Source organism: Dermochelys coriacea, chromosome 10 (genome assembly GCF_009764565.3).
Source record: "Dermochelys coriacea isolate rDerCor1 chromosome 10, rDerCor1.pri.v4, whole genome shotgun sequence".
Lineage (NCBI taxonomy): Eukaryota > Metazoa > Chordata > Testudines > Dermochelyidae > Dermochelys > Dermochelys coriacea.
Genome location: NC_050077.1, coordinates 22,397,465 through 22,403,964, shown reverse-complemented (window position 1 = coordinate 22,403,964; position 6,500 = coordinate 22,397,465). Strand labels below are relative to the sequence as shown.

General features: G+C 38.6%; 1 long non-coding RNA gene across 1 annotated transcript; it reads right to left on the bottom strand.

The window, feature by feature from the left end:
• Positions 1–2,377: 2,377 nt before the first annotated feature.
• LOC122455995 lies at positions 2,378–4,889 on the bottom strand. The gene is made up of 2 exons (XR_006274582.1): positions 4,104–4,889; positions 2,378–2,558 (listed from the first exon to the last, which is right to left on the bottom strand). It is a non-coding gene; the product is annotated as an uncharacterized LOC122455995 (long non-coding RNA).
• Between the last annotated feature and the right edge of the window lie 1,611 nt (positions 4,890–6,500).

The following is a 6,500-nucleotide window of genomic DNA, read 5'->3' as shown; positions in this document are numbered from 1 at the left end:
TTAGAGACTAACAAATTTATTAGAGCTTAAGCTTTCGTGAGCTACAGCTCAGATGAAGTGAGCTGTAGCTCACGAAAGCTTATGCTCTAATAAATTTGTTAGTCTCTAAGGTGCCACAAGTACTCCTTTTCTTTTTGCGAATACAGACTAACATGGCTGCTACTCTGAAACCTGTCTTTATAATGCAAGTTGTTCTGCTTCTCAGTCAGTGCTTATAAAGACAGCACACGGGGAGAAGGAGATGTTTAAAGGACAACGTGAAAGGCAGGCAAGGGAGAGAAGGAACATATGAATAGGGGCCTGAAGGGACACCTTTGTTTGAAAAAAAATCTATTGACTGTAGATTGGAGAAGACTCTGTAAGTCAGTATCTCCAGGCACATTTGGAAACTGGACTATATGTGAGATAATGTGCCTGTCAGTGTTATAAACAGCCTGGTTTTTAAGATACTCCATCTCTATCCACCTTTATCTCACCATCTCAGTGGTGGGCAAGGCATCATGGCACATTGCAGTAGCCAGTGACTAGGGTAGACAAGAATCTTGAGTGTCTCAAAGCTTCAAGGCATTAGTTTTACGATCCTGTATGCAAACATGTTCTTTGAGTCCATCTGACTCTAAAGCATATTCATCCTGACATTGATGTATTGTAGCTTTGATTTTTTCTATTTCATGTTTTATCCTTAATTCATTTTAATCCACAACTTATAGTATACATAGGATGCTATTGCCAACTTTACCACATGCATCTTAGCATTTAGCTGTGGATGCTTTAAGTATATATTTATGCTTTGGACTGTGAGTTTGTTTGGTCTGTTGCTTCTGTTATTTTCTTATAGGTGACTGAGGATCAGTAGCTCTCACTGGCAGAAGATTTATGAAAAGAAGTGTTCAGTCTTCGGGTTTTTTTGTTGCTTTCTCCAGTTGGTCTGTTGACTTGTATGTCATCTTAGGCTATGCTGGTTGTGTTTATTCTCCCCTTTATTTTATTGTCTTCCTAGAGCAATATGAAATACTGCAGGACAAATATGTAAATGAATCATACAGGGTCCGTGGAGTTGATATACAGGCAGGGCGTTGTTAGAACTTGGGCATGTAGACACACATTAGCCAATCCTTTGCCTCCCCCATTACAGTCTATGCATGTGTATTGTTATTTATATGTATTACTGTAACACCTAGGACCCATAGTCATGGACCAGGATCCCATTGTGCTAGGCACTACACAAACACAGAACAATAAGACATAGAATCCTGCAAATCTGTGGATATCCACAGACCATTTTTGTGGATCAGATGCAGATATAAATTTTGTATCCTTGCGGGGCTATCTCAAAGAGCTTACAGTCTAAGTAATCATCTGATGCAGACATGCCATTCCATAATTTAACCAATATACTAGATTCGCACATGGCAGGTGAAGGGCATCAGTTAGCCCCATACAGCATTTCAGTTTACTCTAGCTGGTGCTTACTTCATCAGAAGGGACATTTACCTCCAGAAATGGCTGATGGAGACTATAGCAGCAATGTCCTGAATCAGTGTAACATGGGCACCCTTAGCAATGCCCTTTCCCTAGTCAGCACTCTGCCAGGGAAGGAATGCTGAGGATGCTTTGTTTGAACACAAGTCACCCCCTTGATATGTTTATTGACCTTGATGGTCTTGGGGCCTGTTATTCTGGCAGAAGCTGGTGTATACCAGGGTTGCCCAACTAGATGTAGGTATTTACTGGCATGCTAATAAACATCTGATGAAGGCTTAAAAATTGATGAAGGCTTAAAAAAAAAGAAATCAGATTGCATGCTTCAACTGCATCTATCATTTCCTGTGTAGGAGGGATATCCAGTGAAGGACATATGTACAGATTACTCCTCCTCAAATAATTTACAAAAATAGTGTATTCCGTGGGCCAAGTTCTTATTTGAGTTCCACCCCTTCTTCTCTGTTTAAGTCAATGGGGCCACTCTGGTTAACTTTTACTAAAGCGTTCAGTGTATCCCCATTTCAGTGCAACTAAGACACTGCTACTAAGATCATCTTCCTCTGACCAGTAGAACTATGTATTCCTCTTCTAAAATTATTTCATGGACTTATACTCTTTGTGCATTCTATTCAAGCTTTTTGTCTTCACCTTCAAGACTTTGCATACTTCATATTTACACCTCTGTACTCATTTCTGCCCCCATGCCTCCTGCACTCTGTGCTCCATGCAGATTTTTGACTGCTTAGTGGCTGCATCTACACTAAAATTTTTGTCTCAAAATTTTTCATCATTGCTATAACTGGGGCAATTACCCTGGTGTGGTAACAAAGGGTAGGGTTTTTAACACCACGTTGTCGAATTCTCAGAATAAATCAAGGCTCTTTTTCCTTTGCCAACATTTCATTTATTTTGTCACTTCTTTAATGCAGCCTTGGAAACTGCTTGTTTTTCCTCTTTCTTCAAATTCTTCAGAAGACTTGACTATTCTATGAAGCATTCCAGGTACAGCCACATCTCAGTTAATTTGTTCTCTGCTGTATTGTTCCAGGTTTCAGAGTAGCAGCCGTGTTAGTCTGTATTCGCAAAAAGAAAAGGAGTACTTGTGGCACCTTAGAGACTAACAAATTTATTAGAGCATAAGCTTTCGTGAGCTACAGCTCACTTCATCGGATGCATTTGGTGGAAAATACAGAGGGGGGATTGATATACACACACAGAGAACATGAAACAATGGGTTTATCATACACACTGTAAGGAGAGTGATCACTTAAGATAAGCCATCACCAGCAGCGGCGGGGGGGGGGGGGGGGAAAGGAGGAAAAGCTTTCATGGTGACAAGCAAGGTAGGCTATTTCCAGCAGTTAACAAGAATATCTGAGGAACAGTGGGGGGTGGGGTGGTTGCTGGTGAGTATTTGCTTCAGATTGGGGGGCTGTCTGTAAGCAAGGACTGGCCTGTCTCCCAAGATCTGTGAGAGTGATGGGTCGTCCAGGAGTTCTCAACTCTAGTTTTAGTTCTATAGGACATGGTCCTATTTGTTAGGCACACTTTATTCATTCTTACTTACCTATAACATTATGTTCCTGCACAGTGCTTAGTGCTTATGCTCCTGAAATGTGCTGAGTACTTTTAACGTTCAGATTTGAGTTGAGGATGCTCAGCATCTTACAGGATTTTGACTGGTATGGATAATAATTAGGACTAATGTATCTGGTACATTATAAAGAATTAGGAGGAGATATTTCTCCCATCTATCCGCAATTTCCTGATGTGTTTTTTAGTAATTTTTAATACAGTTGTAGGATTTCATATTTCTCCTAATTTGTTGGGAAATTACTCTCCAGTAACTGAATTTCTTCCTGTTTAAATAGTAGAGAAACAATGAGCAAAAAACCTGAAATTGTGAGTGAATGACATGCGGTGGTTTATGTACCATCCCATAGAGAAGGTCTGTTGTATAATTCCACCTATGCCAGTTCATTTAGTTTTGTACTCTGTGAGGTCAGTATATGGCAAGTGTCCAAACAAAGGATGAGCAGAAAACTAATGGACATAATAAATTAAGTGAGGAGTATGGTTTCTGTGCCTTATTTTATGATTTGTAGAAAAAATATTGTTATAGTAAACTGTGATGGGTTGGCCCCTTTGGGAAGCCACCTGATGTGCTGAGATACCACAGAGTCTACCTGTTCTGCCAGCATGGGCCCCCTTTAACCTCTCTTGCTGAGCCAGGCTATTAAAGCCTCCTCTAACACACACACACGTAGGGCCACACCCAGCTGCAAATCAGCTCTGGGAAGACTCAGTTTAAGGGATTTGCTTCAGCTCTCAGGTGCCCACCTCCCTTGGAGTGCAGACCCAAAGTTATATTATGAAATCTGCCGCCTCCCTCAGTATGGAGAAAGGTATGCACAAGTTCTTGCCCCCTTCCCCCAGTTAGAAATTACAGAAACTGGGTTATATTATAAACAAAACAAATTTTATTAACTACAAAAGGCAGATTTTAAGTGATAAAAGGGGTAGCAAACAGAACAAAGCAGATTACTAAGCAAGTGAAACCAAACATGCAAACTAAGCTAGTTTAACTAAAGAAATTGGTTACAAATAGTATTTCTCACCCTAGATATTGTTACAGGCAGGTTACAGAAAGTCTTGAAAGGCAGCTGCTCTTTCACAGTCTGTTGTTTCTGCTAATAGCCCATTAGTCCTGTCTGGGTTTTCCATTGTTGTACCTGAAGAGCTGGGTGGGGTTGACACCCAAAGTAACACATTTGAAATACATATACATAGTTAATATTCCTAACTTCAGATACAGAAATGATACAGGCATACAAATTGGATAATCACATTCAGTAAATCAGAACCTTTCCAATGATATCTTACACGAGCCATCTTGTATAAAGTACGTCTCAGTTATGTCATATTAATAAGCATATTTTCATAAGGAATATGGAATGGAATGTCACACGAGTAACTGTTATTTCATGAGTAGGCCCCTTAATCCTCAGCCTAAAAGATTGACTTGAAAATTAAAAGTCCAGTAGCTTGGTATGTATTGTAAAATTCCAGACACTGGACATTGTGGTAAGGACCAAAGCAGTACTGTGAATGTATATGGTAGGTGGAAAAAAATATTTTTGAAATAAAAGACAAATGATGTAAAGGGTTAGATTTTACCCAACTGTTTGAATTTCTCTGAGAAGAAAATGGACAAGGTTGAGAGAGAGAGAAAGAATGGTTATTACAATGTATGGGGACATCCAGAGGGTTTCAATCACTTATCACATCTGCTTAGTACAAGTATTTAATCTATTAGTGTGTTCTGTGGCCTTTGCTTTGTCTAGTCAGAATCCTTGACTGCTTTTCTTTGAGTCTTTCTGCTGTGGGACTCCTCTTGGCTTTCCCTAGACGGCTACTGAAGAATGTGAAAGAGCTGCAAAGGTTTCGTTTTTATATGTTTGATCACCAGATTCTTTTTATCCCTTCTACTTACTGCATTGTAAGTGCACACACTGCTCTCCAAATATAACAGCGAAGAGGGTGTATGTAAACAAGTTTTTGGAATCAGAAGCGCTAATGTGGTGGTACAGAGAGAGGTCCAGTTTTATGCACATGGCTTAGAAATGTAGAAAGCTTGCAAAGTTTGGTCTGAAGTTATCAAATTTATGGAAGATTTGCTAGATGTGCTTAGTTTATTTAATTCAGATGTTTTCATTTTAAATAGTTTAGATGTTAGTTATATTAAGTTGTCATGTAAGAAGGCTTGCAGGAGTAATGTAATCAGTATCAAGAATATTTATAATGAAATGGACAAAGGAATCTGTACCTTCCATGGATTAAGAGCATGAATGCATGTATCCTGAAGAATGTATTACATATCAACTCCAAGGACATCTAGATATGTTTGAGGATTTTAGGCCTATTTTTCATATATAAATGTTACATTGCTGGTTACTGTGTTTACAGACTAGTTTTTATAAAGTTTTTATTTGATTAATCAATGTATACATATTGTTTATTAGTCCTATAAGAACATGATGTTTTTTTTAGATTTTTTTTATGGTAGTGGTTCACAATTAAATAAGTGGCTGGATAGCTGTGATTTTTAATTTATTAATTCTAATTTATCCATATGAAAGAATGAGCATTTATACAAGTGTTATATGATAAAAAATTGAGAGGAGAACGGAACAAGGATCCAGCAACAACTGGAGATTTTCAAGGATTTGAATTTATTATGTAAATTCAGACACATGGCATATTTAACATAACATTAGCAAGAGAATAAGACATTAGAGATGGAAAAGAGCTTTGGAGTCATTCTACACACTGTCTTCTCTTCAGCCAGTGCAGGACTTTTCTCTGTAGTATTGTAACAAATCTGTGGCCCCTAGATATTTGAGTTGTTACTATGTTGCATACTATAGCTACTTGGAAAAGCACAGCACCAGTGGAGGTAGAACTCACATCCTCCTCCTCTAAAAAATATATGTCCCTTCCATTTGTTCATAAGGAAAATCTTTCATTAACTGTTAGCAGTATAGTATCTAAGACACATGGCTGGATTATTCTGATTGTATCCATTAGAGGGTGTTGGTACATACCCTAGTTCAATAGGGTATATTTCAAGAGGCCAAAAAATAAAGTCCTACCAATAAAGCCTTAGAGTGGTTTGTCAGAAGCACAATACTTTCCCTGAGAATGCTCTGGAAACTCTGCAGTTCCTTCAGTCTCTGAGGGCAGAACAATCAAATTACAGATACTGTAGGCTAAACCGTTCAGCAGGAAAGCTGGTCAGTCTGAAGAAGCCCTTTATTTTAAAGTGTGCCATAAAATGAGCTTTTCTTAGGATCATGGTATCCGTTTCAACAGGTGATTTAACCTTAAGATTGGCATTTTTCAGTGCCAGCCAAACACATATGAGGGCCTGTGTGTTTATCTGACTACAGTTTCCAATAAGTTAGTATGAGATCTGCAGCCATACAATGACTTGAAAAATGAAGGCCAATTTTTTC